This window comes from Uranotaenia lowii, chromosome 1 (genome assembly GCF_029784155.1).
Source record: "Uranotaenia lowii strain MFRU-FL chromosome 1, ASM2978415v1, whole genome shotgun sequence".
Classification (NCBI taxonomy): Eukaryota; Metazoa; Arthropoda; class Insecta; order Diptera; family Culicidae; genus Uranotaenia; species Uranotaenia lowii.
Window position 1 is genome coordinate 146,896,673 of NC_073691.1, and position 16,789 is coordinate 146,913,461.

At 35.0% G+C, this 16,789-nt stretch overlaps 1 long non-coding RNA gene across 1 annotated transcript; it reads right to left on the minus strand.

The window, feature by feature from the left end:
* Nucleotides 1-2,291: 2,291 nt before the first annotated feature.
* On the minus strand, nt 2,292-4,193 carry LOC129740311 (uncharacterized). The gene is made up of 5 exons (XR_008736202.1): nt 4,087-4,193; nt 3,902-4,026; nt 3,332-3,852; nt 2,856-3,216; nt 2,292-2,795 (listed from the first exon to the last, which is right to left on the minus strand). It is a non-coding gene; the product is annotated as an uncharacterized LOC129740311 (long non-coding RNA).
* Between the last annotated feature and the right edge of the window lie 12,596 nt (nt 4,194-16,789).

The following is a 16,789-nucleotide window of genomic DNA, read 5'->3' on the forward strand; positions in this document are numbered from 1 at the left end:
GATTGGTTTCGATCGACTTCGATTGGCTTCATTGAACGTCAATTGGATTAGTTTCGATCACAACATTGGCTGAGTGAACAACAATTTACCAATCGAAATCGATTGAAACCGATTTCAATTGCCTGTTGAACGGACTTAAAATGAAATACATCTGTTTGTAGAATTCGAACAATTCGCACACACACTCGTACACTATGTTTCTGAAGCTTTGTTTGACGGATGCTACTTGCCGTATAATGCAACAATCAAAATCATCGATCATGAATGGGAAATGAAAAAAAATCACTTCGACCAGGAATCGAACAAGAGCCTTCTGATTACCTCTCCGACACCTTACCAAAAGGCTAAATCGTCAGATGTAAACTAGTCAAGCTAAAGCTTTATAATTCAGTTGACTTCTTTGAGTTGAATTTGCCGCTCGATTCTACGGCAGAAATGCTGATCGTGCCCCGATCAATGATGCTATATTCGCCCCGATTCAACAAGTTAAAATAAAAAAAGGGGTTTAAAATTGTTTATAGTGAAAAATCAAAAAATTCATAATGTGAAAATTGAAGAACCTAGTTGTTTTTTTAAATATTTCTTTATTGATGATAAGGTGATGATAAGATTGCTGAAAAATTAAAACTATAGCAAGTATGAAACTAATCCTCTTCAATGAAAGATTAATCAAGAAAATACGTACTTCTATGAAAAAGAGGAGTGCTTACTATGCCCCGGGTGCTCGTTATGCCCGTATCTCCCCTAAATTGATTCAAATCAGCTTTTATTTTTCATGTAGAGTTATTAGTTTATCAGGTATCAAAGATTGAAATCGGCTCATTGAAAGATTCTGGGTAATAATGAAGCGGTTAACCTTGCGCTTCTTTCGAAAGGTGCAAAAACGGCTTCTGACGCAAATCAGATGACCAGAATCTAGAACAAATGTGCCAAGGAATTTGACTCGAAAGTTTGCAGCGCTTATTAGGAGAAATATGAACAAATTGTCAAATTATTCATAAGAAACGAAGAAAAGTGATTTGTATTGATATTTTTTTTTTTTATTAAAGTACAGGGAATTACCTTTGTTTTGATGTATTAACAATATTAATTGAAAAAAAAAATAACTATAAACGAACACAAACACATACAGCATATCTATCAGGTGAATATATAGCTTTTGCAACTTAAGAAAACATTCAACCGTTACCGTCAACTGGGGCAACATGCAACATTTTTCAACTTCGATGGCTTCTAAAATCTTAATGCCTTCAGATAATCATTCTTCTTGTACATCAAAAGTTTTAAGGTTGATGGGACACCAAATTGACGTAGTCAGAAAAATTATTGGTGTTACCAGTTATTTTTTAATTTTCAAAAACATGCGATTTTCACCCTACTAAGAAAAAGGGGTAAATTGCAACAAACTCTGTTAATAATGAAAATCGAATGAAAACGTTTGAAAATTTATAGTTTTTGATACATTTGTGATGACATAACGCATGACGCACCAATTGCAGTAATTTTTTGTTTTGTTCGAATTAAATTCTACATTTTTCTATCTAAAATGTTTTTAAGGAAAAAGTGTAAGTTTGCTGCATACATTTAGGGGTAAAAAAATACAACAAATATTATATTAGCGTAAATCATGAAAATAAATCTTAGGATGGATGAAATTTGAATGTTAACAAACGCATAATGCAAAACAATCATATCCCAGTATATGGAAACGAGATTTATGAGGTTTTGTTCTGATTTTCATTTTGTTGCCTTTTGCCCCAGACTGGTGAGTGAATTATAAAAATATTTGTTTTAAAAAAATTGGTGATTGTCCGAAAAATATTTTTACTCCAACAGTGATGGTATAGAATAATGAAAGCAATATAAAGTTTGTAGGTGATATCATTAAGCCCATCCGTCACACTGGGTAAAGTTTTTTAAGGCATCGAAAAATGTAAAAATATGTACATTTGTTGCTCGATTTTTTTTTAATTTTTTATGAGAATCAGAAACTTTTAAAAACTCTTTCAAGATGTTATAAACTGTGTCATCATCAATTTGTTATCATTCAATGATAACTTTATTACAGTATATTGAAATAAAAATTGAATGAGTGTTGTGGTATACAAATGTTGCATCTAACCCTGCTTTTGCATGATGCCCCGTTTGACGGTACCTTTGCTTTAAAAGTCTTCCCGCATGGAGCAGTATTATATAATAACGATCCCCATTATCTTCTTCCCAAGACACCCGAAAGATTCCCTTTATAGTTTTTGGATTATTAATTAACGATTATACTAATCGTTTTTTCATCAAATGGAATCGTTTAGACACAAATAACGATACAGGGAACGGGTTGTTAAGTAAATAAACGATTCATTTTTTTGCTTTTTTCTTGACTTTTCTGGATTGAAAATCAAATGGTATCATACGTATAATCTTTAGTTTATCGTTTTTCTCCAGTCTTTCAGACGTTACAGTGAATCTTTCATAGATCATTTTATGATAAATGTGAAAAAAAGTAGACGATTCGCAATTTTCCATAGATTTTATTATTTTTCAAAATGAGACGATTGATAATTAGTTATTTACATTTTCAGATTATTTAAAATATTTTTTTCTTAGATTGATAATGACACAATATTCGAAGTAGTTTTAACTCTTTAGTCTTCACTACCGCATCCAAACTAAATATACGGCTATGGGTGACGTTTCCGGTAAAAAGTGGCCTAGGAAAAATTTAACTGAAGTTGATTGTAGCTAGAATATTTCGCAGTATTTATCCAGAACCAGATTTCGTTTTCAGAATATTTAACCTAAAGAAAAATCAAAATTACTAAACAGTATATTAAACATAGAATGTAAAAAGAAATTACCAATATATGGTGATGCCCAGAAAATCTTGGTACTCGAGGACGATCATCAGAACACCAGAACCGGGTCTGGAGGTGTCGTTATTGCTGGCTCTATGCAACGAGGTAAACGCGTGGGAGTACGGTTTCATTTCTCTCTGGTTAAACATAACAGTGAACTCAATGTTCTCATATGGTACAGGAGCTTATACGTCAATCCTCTTTTTTTGAGATCGATGTTTCCGCCACTGACCATAGTTTCCGTCGTCGTCATCATGCCGAACATAGCGATTTACTGGAGGATGATTCATCGTTGTCACTGTTGTAAGTAGGTTTTCCAGTGCAATCTGCGAGGTCATCAGCCAGCAAAGACAAAAGGCCCATCCTGCGGTTTACAACAAAAAATTAATACATATTTATCTGGATGTTGACTGGACATTAATTCGGATTTTGAACAAGAAATAAATTTAACGTAAAAACTTCAAATATCAAAGTTTTACCTCAAACTGATGCTGTTGCCTTCAGCCGGTTGCTGTTATCAACTCCAGGCGATTCCTATTGCATTAATTCCAGCTGGTTATGTGTGTTTGTTTCTGTTTCTTTTCGGTTGTTCGATTTCCTCCGGCCACATCCTAGACGGTTGCAGCTGCAGCACTTACAGCCTGTTGTTGTTGCATCACCTACAGCCAGTTGAGTGCGTGTGGCGCTGCTGCTTCACTGGCGTTCGTTTTCCTTACGACACACCCATGATGATTGCTGTTACAGCTTTTTCAGTCACTATTTTGGTGCTCATCACAATTCCCTGCTCATCCTTGGTGACCGTCACGTTGTTTTTCGGTATCAAGCACACACCAAGGTTTTTTGATACAACAGTATGTTGCGTGCGATGCGGAAGTTTTTGACGTTAAGGCATCGATCCATTTCTTCCGTCGATGAACATTCCTAATTTTGCGTCTGGCTAGCTGTTCCTGCTGTGCGTGCTCATTCCGGCAATGCCGATCCAGCGACATCGAGAGTTAACCTCAAAAAAGAAAATTAAACAAAATCACGTAGAAAATCGAACAACTTACCACTTTTTTAACGAAGAGGTGAATCCCGGAAAAATCTTCACTGTCAGTTACACTTGTACTTTTCCGGACCTCCAGTTTTGGGGCAGTTTAGCACGATTCCAGTAACCAGCAAAATTCTGCGTGACCTGAGCAAAACAAATAATTAAGCACAAAAAATGTCAAACAAATCTACAACAGTTACTTACCAACAAACTCCACTGGCAAGAGATCGTAGCTCCAGATTCCGAACCATCGTAGGCATGCAGCCCCTTCCGATCCAGTTTATTCGTAAATATTCGTGGATAAAGGATAGAGACCATAAACCGTATCTTTTGGAAATAATTCTGTATAATCTATAGCGAATACGCATGATGTTGGACACACGATTAGTGAAGCTACGAACAGCAATGATTACCTTAATCAGATCAGTATAATACTGACGATTAGTTGTACGGTTTTCGATTATGCGGGTTTTTTCCTCGTTTTTTTGCATACACTAATTCCACCGTGTTTTTTTTTAAATTCATCAATTTCAGTGATTTCAAGGCTATTTTAATCAAGTTCGTTTTGAGTAAAAATAAAAGTGCCAATGCATCGTTTTGATAAGAAAGCTAAAACGAGAATTTTTGAAAAATGAAGCCTTATTTGAATTCCAAGCTTCTCTTCGGTTGTTGAGAAGCAAATGCTCGTTATGTTGCATTATTTATGGTGTAAAACTTTGACACAAACTACTCACGGCGACAAATTCGCTTCTGTATAAATTACTTGCAAACTGTATGTTAGAATCAGGTAGGTGCCTATCGCTGCACTTAACGTTCAGATGGGCTCAGATATGGCCCTGGACACATGTCCCAGAGTAACTTATCCCAAGCCAGCCAGATCCAAGCTCGGGTGTCACGTTCTTCGAATTACATGTCCCCTTGCGAGTGTTGCCGAGTCGAGGACTTACGTTTTCGGCTTGAGACAAACAGGCGCTGAATTTGCCTAACCTCTCTTCGTTGCTGATGATGAGGTGTTAAAATATGAATTAGGTAATCGTGATAACACGAGCTGCCAAAGTTGGTTGCTGGTTGCGACTTGTCTTGGGGAGGACTGTCTTCTGTTTTCGTAGAGTGCCGTTTTCGAAAGAAGGAATTTAAATTTCAAGGGATCTGCGGAATCGAGGGGTCGGGTTTGGAATGACAACCATGCCAATTGAATGCTAAAACATACACACGTTGACATGGGGCATTACCTGCAAACATCTTCGGCGACACGGCAATGCTCATTTTCAACACCTTGTCCCACGAGCGCTGGACATGCCAAGCAACATCCAAAAAGGTGCTGATTTTGGTAGTTGCGGATGAGGTTGATATTAATGACGGGTCTGCAGAGGAGTAACTTTCATGAAGTTTATCAGAAGCAGAAGCAGCCGAGATTGGGCATATCTGACAGGGCCAGTTGAAGCGCCATTTTTTTCTGCTTCTCCTTATTGCTTCATTTCATTTTCGGACCTTTGCTTGATTAATGCGGCGAAGAACAAGGGTCGGGCATCGTATGTAAGCTGTCAGCAGATTATCTTTACATTTCAGTAAACTATACTTTTACGATCACTTAAGCTGGGGGATTACAACTTGTCAAACGTGAACGAATCGTTTTTGCTGGATGGAAATTAATTTACAACCGTAAATCAGTTGTCCTTACGCAATGATCGGTAAGGCATTTTTCTGAATTGTGCAGAAAAATTTCTTCAAAGTGTATTTCTAAAAAAAGTGTTTGGTCCGATTTAGTAGCGTTAGCTTAGCTTTAGCTTAGCTTTAGCTTAGCTTTAGCTTAGCTTTAGCTTAGCTTTAGCTTAGCTTTAGCTTAGCTTTAGCTTAGCTTTAGCTTAGCTTTAGCTTAGCTTTAGCTTAGCTTTAGCTTAGCTTTAGCTTAGCTTTAGCTTAGCTTTAGTTTAGCTTTAGCTTAGCTTTAGCTTAGCTTTAGCTTAGCTTTAGCTTAGCTTTAGCTTAGCTTTAGCTTAGCTTTAGCTTAGCTTTAGCTTAGCTTTAGCTTAGCTTTAGCTTAGCTTTAGCTTAGCTTTAGCTTAGCTTTAGCTTAGCTTTAGCTTAGCTTTAGCTTAGCTTTAGCTTAGCTTTAGCTTAGCTTTAGCTTAGCTTTAGCTTAGCTTTAGCTTAGCTTTAGCTTAGCTTTAGCTTAGCTTTAGCTTAGCTTTAGCTTAGCTTTAGCTTAGCTTTAGCTTAGCTTTAGCTTAGCTTTAGCTTAGCTTTAGCTTAGCTTTAGCTTAGCTTTAGCTTAGCTTTAGCTTAGCTTTAGCTTAGCTTTAGCTTAGCTTTAGCTTAGCTTTAGCTTAGCTTTAGCTTAGCTTTAGCTTAGCTTAAGCTTAGCTTTAGCTTAGCTTTAGCTTAGCTTTAGCTTAGCTTTAGCTTAGCTTTAGCTTAGCTTTAGCTTAGCTTTAGCTTAGCTTTAGCTTAGCTTTAGCTTAGCTTTAGCTTAGCTTTAGCTTAGCTTTAGCTTAGCTTTAGCTTAGCTTTAGCTTAGCTTTAGCTTAGCTTTAGCTTAGCTTTAGCTTAGCTTTAGCTTAGCTTTAGCTTAGCTTTAGCTTAGCTTTAGCTTAGCTTTAGCTTAGCTTTAGCTTAGCTTTAGCTTAGCTTTAGCTTAGCTTTAGCTTAGCTTTAGCTTAGCTTTAGCTTAGCTTTAGCTTAGCTTAGCTTAGCTTTAGCTTAGCTTTAGCTTAGCTTTAGCTTAGCTTTAGCTTAGCTTTAGCTTAGCTTTAGCTTAGCTTTAGCTTAGCTTTAGCTTAGCTTTAGCTTAGCTTTAGCTTAGCTTAAGCTTAGCTAGTTTAGCTTTAGCTTAGCTTTAGCTTAGCTTTAGCTTAGCTTTAGCTTAGCTTTAGCTTAGCTTTAGCTTAGCTTTAGCTTAGCTTTAGCTTAGTTTAGCTTAGCTTTAGCTTAGCTTTAGCTTAGCTTTAGCTTAGCTTTAGCTTAGCTTTAGCTTAGCTTTAGCTTAGCTTTAGCTTAGCTTTAGCTTAGCTTTAGCTTAGCTTTAGCTTAGCTTTAGCTTAGCTTTAGCTTAGCTTTAGCTTAGCTTTAGCTTAGCTTTAGCTTAGCTTTAGCTTAGCTTTAGCTTAGCTTTAGCTTAGCTTTAGCTTAGCTTTAGCTTAGCTTTAGCTTAGCTCTAGCTTAGCTTTAGCTTAGCTTTAGCTTAGCTTTAGCTTAGCTTTAGCTTAGCTTTAGCTTAGCTTTAGCTTAGCTTTAGCTTAGCTTTAGCTTAGCTTTAGCTTAGCTTTAGCTTAGCTTTAGCTTAGCTTTAGCTTAGCTTTAGCTTAGCTTTAGCTTAGCTTTAGCTTAGCTTTAGCTTAGCTTTAGCTTAGCTTTAGCTTAGCTTTAGCTTAGCTTTAGCTTAGCTTTAGCTTAGCTTTAGCTTAGCTTTAGCTTAGCTTTAGCTTAGCTTTAGCTTAGCTTTAGCTTAGCTTTAGCTTAGCTTTAGCTTAGCTTTAGCTTAGCTTTAGCTTAGCTTTAGCTTAGCTTTAGCTTAGCTCTAGCTTAGCTTTAGCTTAGCTTTAGCTTAGCTTTAGCTTAGCTTTAGCTTAGCTTTAGCTTAGCTTTAGCTTAGCTTTAGCTTAGCTTTAGCTTAGCTTTAGCTTAGCTTTAGCTTAGCTTTAGCTTAGCTTTAGCTTAGCTTTAGCTTAGCTTTAGCTTAGCTTTAGCTTAGCTTTAGCTTAGCTTTAGCTTAGCTTTAGCTTAGCTTTAGCTTAGCTTTAGCTTAGCTTTAGCTTAGCTTTAGCTTAGCTTTAGCTTAGCTTTAGCTTAGCTTTAGCTTAGCTTTAGCTTAGCTTTAGCTTAGCTTTAGCTTAGCTTTAGCTTAGCTTTAGCTTAGCTTTAGCTTAGCTTTAGCTTAGCTTTAGCTTAGCTTTAGCTTAGCTTTAGCTTAGCTTTAGCTTAGCTTTAGCTTAGCTTTAGCTTAGCTTTAGCATAGTTTTGGCTTAGCTTTAGCTGTGTTCATCAATGCGTTCTTCTGCAGCTGAGTCGACAGTAAATCTTAGCGTTCAAATAATGGAACAAACTTGTTCCTATGTATTTTTCCCATAAAAAAGACGACTATATCGATGTTTCAACTCGATTTAGACATGGTTTTCTTGTGCAGTTCAATCGACTCACAAGTTTACCAATTGGTTTCACTTTCCATTCACTCCGCACCATTATTGTTGTTCCGTCAGACAAACGTTAAAAATAATTTAAATTTGCCTCAAGTCATAATTCGCTAATCAAATTGACCAGATCACCCCGGGAGAGAAAGTTGCATTCTAGCAAACCGTTTAGATCATCGCGTTCGGGATCCCGGTCGGTTGAACCTTTGGATTCGCCGCAACGCGATGCAGGGACCGACTTTTGACATTAGACAAACTTCCATCAAACGTTGCGGGATGCGAACCGTTCCTGGCTGCCCCATTCAAATGTTTCAGTTTGTGGAGGCCGCGAATCCTGGAGGGCAAACAAGTTGCGAAAATCTTTAGGCGCGCGGAAATCAGCTCCTTCTTGACATGACACGCTCAACGGGCACGCCGGGCCTGGCCACAGACAGACAGTGCCATATTGCGGGTGCGCGAGCGAGCAGCGAATCCGAAATCAATCAAACTTTGTGCTGCGGCCCCCTGCGTTCGCAACGAGTTGTGAATGATTGCGATGCAAATGAGCCGCCGTGGGTTCGTTCGTCTCGAATGAAGTAGTGACTCTCGTGGAAGGAGAAAAGTTGCTGCACTCGAGCTGCAGCTATGTTGAATGCTGCTTACTGGTTCGCGCGTCAAGACGTTAGATGTCGTGGCGAACAGTTCATAATGGATGTCAGTTCGAGTTATGACTGCCGCGCCGCGCCGGTTGCAAATCTGAAACCACCGTTTGGGATAGAGCGCACCCGATTGGCGAATGATGGACAGGATCGGGCTCTCCCGCAGGTCAAACGTTTGCGCAGATGTACTCGCGTAGCGGTTGAGGTGCCCTGGACCGAGCAATTTTAATCGCTTATGAGTTTAATTTCGTAAATCTGTTTTTTTTTCTTATTTTGGCAAAACAAAGTGTTTGGGCGTGTTATCGAAATCAAACGGGGTCGGTATTTACAATGTTCCAATACAAAACTTTTTGTTTAAAATATTTTTATTTAAATTTAAATCCTTAAAGCAATTTAATGCCTTTTGAATTTATATTTGCGTTAACGATATGAATCAAGAGAGTCATTGATAATGTGTGAAATATTGTTTTAAAACATAGGAAAACTTTTTAGCTGTCTCGAAATATATATAAATCTGAGTTCGATCAACAACATCTACAAAAGATCTTGATTAAAAATAAGAAATAATCACTGACTTGACTCTTAAAAGAAATTTCAGATCATTGTTTGGCTGATTCGACACCTTCCGTTAGTATTACGCAACTACAAACTGTGCAATCATTACGGAGATATTTGTGCGATCTCTCAAATCAGTGTCATGAAGATTAATCCCAAGCTGGGGGAGGAAAACTGAAATTCGCTGTATCGTTTTCTGTATCGTTTTTTTTACTGTTCGGCAAAAAGCCAACAATTGTTGAAAAGATTTGTAATGGTCCAAATTTTAACTGACGATGATCAGTTTCGTTTAGCGAGTCATGTAACTCAGTTGTTTAGGTATTAAATTCAAGTCTTCTGAGTTATTTACTGCAGATTCAAAAGCAAACATCGAAATTGAATACACCAGCTAGATTATCCAATACCGGTCTGTCAACCCTGTCGTAAATATAAACTTTGATTTGTATAAAAATGTGGTTCGGTCCATGGGATCTACCCAAAATCGAAATCTGTTATTTAAGCTATTTTTAGAACAACCATTAATCAAACAATTTTTATTCAACAATCGCACTGGTCGGTAGATTGATGAGAGAAATTTGACGTTTGAAAGATTTTTTACTTTTATTTTCAGTTCAGAATTGAGTTTACCGTTGTAAGGGGAAATTACTTGATGATTTAAAAATAAGTGTTAACAAACATGTTTGGAAATTTGCTTGCGGAATTTACATTCACATTTTATTTTACGACACTACACACTAACTTTTGGCTACCCCTTAACGAATACTTTGACCCGGTATTCGATAAGACTGGGAGAACTCTTTTTAACGGATAAAGTCGCTTTACCCTTTAAGGGGTATTTAACCCGATAACGTTTGTAACGGATTAAAATTACCCCTTATTTCAAACGCTTGCATTCGTTGGAGCAGTTGCTTCTAGTAAAAGCATGGATTAACAATTCAAAATAAATTAAAACAATTTTATATACTTCACACGATTTATTTTTCCATGCACTAAATGAACATAACCCAACAAACCATTAAGCACTGTTATCAGTGCTGCAAATTTTCTGAAAGCACGAACGATATTGACTGTGATTTTCTATCAGTGTAAAAAGCTTGAACTGAAATGAATGGAATAGAAAAGTCAACAACTATAAAAGCTTCTGATCCGCTCGGTCATCTTCGTGCTTACGACAAGCTTTGCGAGTATGTCTATTGGTCAGTAATGCTCACTCGTACACCCGAACTAACTTGTTTCACTTGGCTGCTACGAAAGCGTCTTTCGCTTGGGCGTTTCTGTCACTCACTGTATTAGATCAGTGAATGCAGCCTTAGCATTCAATCAGTGTCAGCTAAAGTTGCTGATAATTTCAGTAGGCATTTGTTTTTTGCCATTTTCAAAAATTGTGAAATGGGATTCGAAAAGAAAACACGATTTGAAATTCGCTAAGACTATACGATAATTCAGAGCGGACGGGAAGAGAGATGAATATAAATTTTTTGATGACGACATGGCGAATATCTGACAAATATAACAAAAATTTGACAACTGTGACAAAATGAAATAAATATGGTGAAAACATGACAAAATTATAACAACATTTAGTATGACCGAAATCTGACAGATATGACAAAATTTGACAATAAAATGACAGCAATCTAACAAAGATGACAAAATTATGGCCTAAATATGACAAAAAATGAACTATAAAATGACAAAAAATAACAAAAATCTGACAGATGAGATAAAAATTTTACAAATGCGATAAAAATATGACAAAAAATATGAAAAATATTACAAAAAATATAGCAAAATTTTGACAATACAATAACAAAACGTGGCAAAAAAATAACAAAATTATGACAAAAACTTGACAAATGCGACAAAAATATGTCAAAATTGAGACAGAAATATGACATTGATTTAACAATTAAATTACAAAAATTCGATAAACCTTAGTCAAAAATATGACAAATGTGTTAAAAATAAGACAAAATTATGGCATAAATCTGATAAATATGACGAAATTATTACAAAAAATTAACAAAAAAATGAAAAAAAAACATGGCAAACTTATGAAAAATTTGGTAAAAAAAAAATGACAACAATCTGAAAGCTTTGACATTTGTCATATTTTTATCACTTTGTCATAATTTTACCTAGTTTGACGACATTTTTGTCCCTTTAATTTAAATTTTTCAAATATTAATCGTAAATTGGTCATATTTGTCTTATTTCTGTCATAAATTCGTTTTATTTCTATTACAATTTTATGTCATGATATTGTCATTTTATTGTTGTATATTAGTCATATTTTTACCACGCTTATCTTATTTTTGAATTTTTTTGCCAATATTTCGTCATATTTTTGTTATAGTTGTCACATTTTTGTCAGTTGTTATATTTTAAGCAAAATTTTGTCGTTTTTTGTAAAAAAAAAAATGTCATATTTTTATCACATTTGTCATATTTTCGGCAGAGATACGTTGATTTTTTTTTAATTATATTATAAAATTTAAGTCATATTTGTCGGATTTTTGTATTTTTTTTTGTCATACTTTTACCACATTTGTCATTATTTGTCATTTTATTGACAAATTTTTGTCATATTTGTGTCATAATTTTGTCACATTTTTGTCGTAATTTTGTCATAGCTTTGTCCCCCACATTCGTGCCACACGCTCTCTCGCCAGCGTTCTTCTCGCCAACCCGAACACTTATTTCTCAACCTTCCCAACTCTACAATAGAAATCTCAGTAGTAATTATTCAATTTCCGCAAGGCTAGCACATCGAAAGCTTTGTCAACATTCAACTAAACTTAATGATAATCGAATTGAGCTTTATTCATTTTCAGCAATGTTTGCTTGATACTGAAAATGAAGATTGGTTAATCTCATGAACCTGCAAAGAGCCTGAATGTATACTGAGCACCGATGTTGCCGATTCGTGAATGAGTATACAGAGTGCTTTCGGGATTTAGCTTTCTGTTCATTATCAGATGAATGCAGATATAAATGAACTGAGCGTACACTGCAGTAAATTCAATTGAAAATTGAATGCTGACACTGATTATTTGCAGCACTGACTGTTATAGGCCGCATATGGGAAGTATATCAGCATTTCAGTGCCTATTAGCCGTAATAAACGTTTACAAATGCTAATTGGCCCTGTGACATTCAAACTTCAACTAAGCTTTATATGAGCTTAGATAGTAAATGTCAGTGCCTTTAACCGGCTTTGTGGGTGTCATTTTCCCAAAAAAAAAAGAAAAACAAAAGTCAACAATCAAAAAACATAAGAATCTTCAACGTACCCTTCTATTGAGAAGTATTTCCTAAGCGATCAAAATAGTCTTCGGTATTAAAAAAAGACAAGGAAAAGTTTATAAGGCGCTATGACCGAGCTGCTAATTTTTCTACTACCAAAAGGCAACGGTGGACCTCCCGGGAGCTGTCGAAGATCACTGAGGACCGCGAAGCTATCACCTACGTTACTTATCATGGAAAGTGGAAGAACCTTGGGAAACTCTTTTAAGTGATGCAGTTATGAAAGCCCGGAGGAAACTCGCACTGTGCCTAGGACCCTGTTCCCGAAAGATGCAGTCCGATTTAACATAGGAGTGAGGAAAATTTTCTAAATAAGTTTCCCTATGAAAAGTATATTTTCTGCTGCCAGTGAAGATGCGAAATTTTTTATTAAGAAAGCAAAGAAATGATGTATTCTGTAAACGAAAATATTATGTTGTTAAAAGATAAGTTTTTAAAAATAAATAAAAAAAATTTCAGTTTTATGCTGAAGTTTCCTTTCTTTGACCAATAAGCTCTAAGAAATTGAATTTATCATCTTTGTATTGTATATATGAAACTGATAGAATAATATCAGCTCAGGGCACCGGTAGAGCATTTCAATTTAAATACCACTATTTTTCCCAGGTTGACAACATTGCTGGATTGGATCAAGAAGCAGAGGTGCTGATAAATACTGGCAACTGCCAAGACAAGAGTTCGATTCCTGTGTCTAGAGCAACATTCCATTCGTAGAAAAAAATCAGCAGCTAGGGAAAGAAGGGATGAAAGAGATAAAGAAACGAATAGCATATGGGGAAAAAAGACAAAAAAACATGAACAACTTTTTTATTTTATTTTTTTTTTGTGTTGACCTGTGGGTTGTACCCACTGGAAAAATATTTGACAAGCCGTATATCGGCCGAAATACACGCCAAAAGTGGCCTTTGGGCAGCCCTTAAGTCGAATATAGAGCTTTCAGGCTTTGTAAAGTAGTTCTATATTCGACTATAAGGCTGACTAAGGGCCATTTTTAACGGCCTAATGGTTACTTGGGAAGTCATTAACGGTTTGAATTTTCCTTCGTCGAAAGACTCGTAACAATAAGTTGTGGACCTTTACTTGTTTGAGGCATCTGAGGCATATGAAGAAAGCTGAAAAAAAGAAACTTATATCTATTTAATTGAAAATTCTTCAATAATGTGAGAATAAACTTACACGTCAAGAACCACTGGGGAACGCATCATAAATCTTATTCGTGCCTTATTCTGAAGTTTTTCCATGAAGTCCATCATCTTCGGGTTTCAAGACTATCTGTAGCTGAATACAATTGAAATGTAAAGTAAAATATTTACCACTATCTCTCTCATTATTACAATATTTACTGGACAAATAACACTTGGAATTTGATAACGTATGAAACTACCACTTTTGAAGGGAATCGAGCTTTTTGAAATAAGGGGTACCGTAAACTGGGGGAACTTTGATCACTTTTTTCATTCATTTTTGAATATTTTGGAAGGGGTTGCTTTTTCGTAATACCTAAAAGCTTTAAAACACTTACTGAGGTGAGGAGTATTAATCATGATCATTGGTTGCAGTAAATTCAAACGACATCGGTGGTTATAATTAAATGTTTGTTACAAAACCACTTTTCGAGTTTTGGGGTAACTTTGATAACAATGGTTTTTTCGTATCTCAAAATCTTCAAAATTAATTTTTTTGATGCCATTTAGCACAAAAGGTTCAAAGCATCGATAACGATAATTTTTTGTCTGGACTCAATTGAATTTTCCACATTTTCTTTCCAAAACAAATATACTCAAAAAATGAACAATGTTGCTGCATACATTTAGGGGCATAAATTATAAACATTTCTCAATATTTTTTGTCCTCAAAAACAAAAGATATTTTACCTTCATGCAATTCCCTTAGTTCTCGCACTGTTCCAATGTTCTTTTTCTCTTAAAACTTAACCATTTGATAGGGTTTTCAGCCATTTTTACTCTACGGGTTTTTTCGTGGAAAATGACCGTTTTTTGTCAATATCCAATAATTGTCATAAAATGACCATAAAAATAATTCTTAAACTAAACCAAAACCAAGAAAAAAGTTAAACTTTCACATTAAACAACCCATTTGCTCCTAAATGCTTAAATTTGATCAGGAGAGATGTTTGTTTGTGAGCCTTTTAAAAACCAGATATTTTAAGATTTTAAAAAAAACATTTTAAGTAATATAAAAGATCTCCTAATAAAAACCAAATTTGGCTCATTTGTAACTAAGTTTATAGGCTTTCAAACGTAGTAAACAGTTTTCAGATATTTTAAATTTATACTTAGTGAATGATGATTATGTGCAAAAATTTCATGTTGATCATAGTTACCCCGCTGATCAAAGTTCCCCCAGTTTACGGTACCTAATATTAATCCGATAAAATAACCCTTATGTTCTCAATAACGGGTCAATTATACGCCTTCTAGGGGAAGCCAAAAGTTAGCGTGTATATGACGTTCACAAATTGAAAAGAATTAAAATTTCACAAACCTCTTGAGTAGAAACTCAAATCTTGCCACTCAAAGCCCCCAACTCGTCTTAAGAATAGGAATAAAATAGTTATACTTCTTTAACAAATGTTACTAATCAAGTTCATAACTTGAAACAACCAATTCAACTTCAAAGCTCATTTATCAAACATTAGTTAGACACATCAACAAGCTGGTGTTTACTAATGAAGACAGTTAACCAAATTGGCGATTAAATAAAAGTCTTTTATACATCCTTATATTGTAAAAAAACCAGTTATATTATCATATTCATCAAATGATGTTCATTATCATTTTCAGCAATATTTTTTTGTGTTTCTTTTAATGAAAATGTCCAACTCCACATTTAGACGCGTTTCGATAAATTACACAATGCCAAAAAATTTACAATTTTCCGTGGTGCAAAGAATTTTAAAAGTTTTATTTGATCTATATTATTTTATTTATTTTTAAAGTATTCCGGCTCACTACATAATCTGATGAAAAATATTTATTCCTCCAATTCACTCGGTCCATGGCAGCCGTTATCTAGTCCAGTCATTTTTTTTTTGGATTTTGAAAAATAGTGGGAAATCGTGGGCCACCAAATCCAAAATTATCAAAAAACATGCAAAGTTTATGAGTTTACCCAAAACTATCATTTCATAATTCCTTAAGTTATTTTAAAGCAATTTCAGATGAGGAAATAAAAAAGAAAGTTGTGTATGATCGAATAAATTCCTAAAACCTGGATCGTGAATGTTTTGGCAAAATTATTCATAAAGGTTTTATGTTCGTCTTTATCGCATTCAATGAAATCGGCAGAATATTTTTCATAACTGTTAATTTGGCTTAAGAAAACGTTGCAGGAATGAACAATATGTTCTAAGTTACACCCAAAATAATATTGAAATTTTTTCTACGGGATTATTCACGTAAATTTAGATTTTGATGCACCCTATCGATTCTACGTGAGTTTTGTGTAACCACAGAGTATCAAGGATGCCCTGGTAAAAGCTTCTTTACTTTCACATAACTTAAACATGAATTTCACGTAAATTCCAAGTGGATGATAGTAGATTCTTATTCGAAAAGGAACTTCTTGTCAGTCAACTTAGGGGAAAGGTTTCCTAAATGGGCCTATCGGGTTAAATGACCCTACGGCCGTTTGACGAAATGGCTGACAAGACAACATAACTAATCAATGCATTTTGAGGGTGATACGCTTTGAACATAAGGCAAGAAAGAATTTTATGAATAAATCAACTCAAAAAAGTTAAAAATTCATACAAGGTTTTGATACCTTTTGATGTAATATTTTGACTTTTAAAAATTATACGTAAAGAACCTCAAAACAAAAAGTTCGGTGGTTTTTGTGTCTTATTCAAATGAACCTTAGAAGTAAAACAAATTTAAGCTTTTATGATGGTTTCATAATGATGGGAAAGTGGAATAAGAGAGTGTTTCAGTATGCCCCCATCATATTTGTAAAATGCCGCTACCCTTAAATAACAGGTTAAATAGAATAAATATATGATTTTTATCATAAAAACTTCAAATCTAAGCTCTAATCAACAACTTAAGAGCTAATTGAAGATCTCAAAACAGATTTGATAATATTTATCTAAGGAATGAATTTCCTCCATATTATGGCAACCCTAAATTTTGTTTATTCCATAAAGTTATAAAAGACATAGATTTTTATAAAACTCCAGCTTTGTCGTATAAAAGTTATCAGTTTCTAGCATTTCCAATGAAAGTATACGGAAATATTGCCAAAAAAGACAGAAATTTTGCC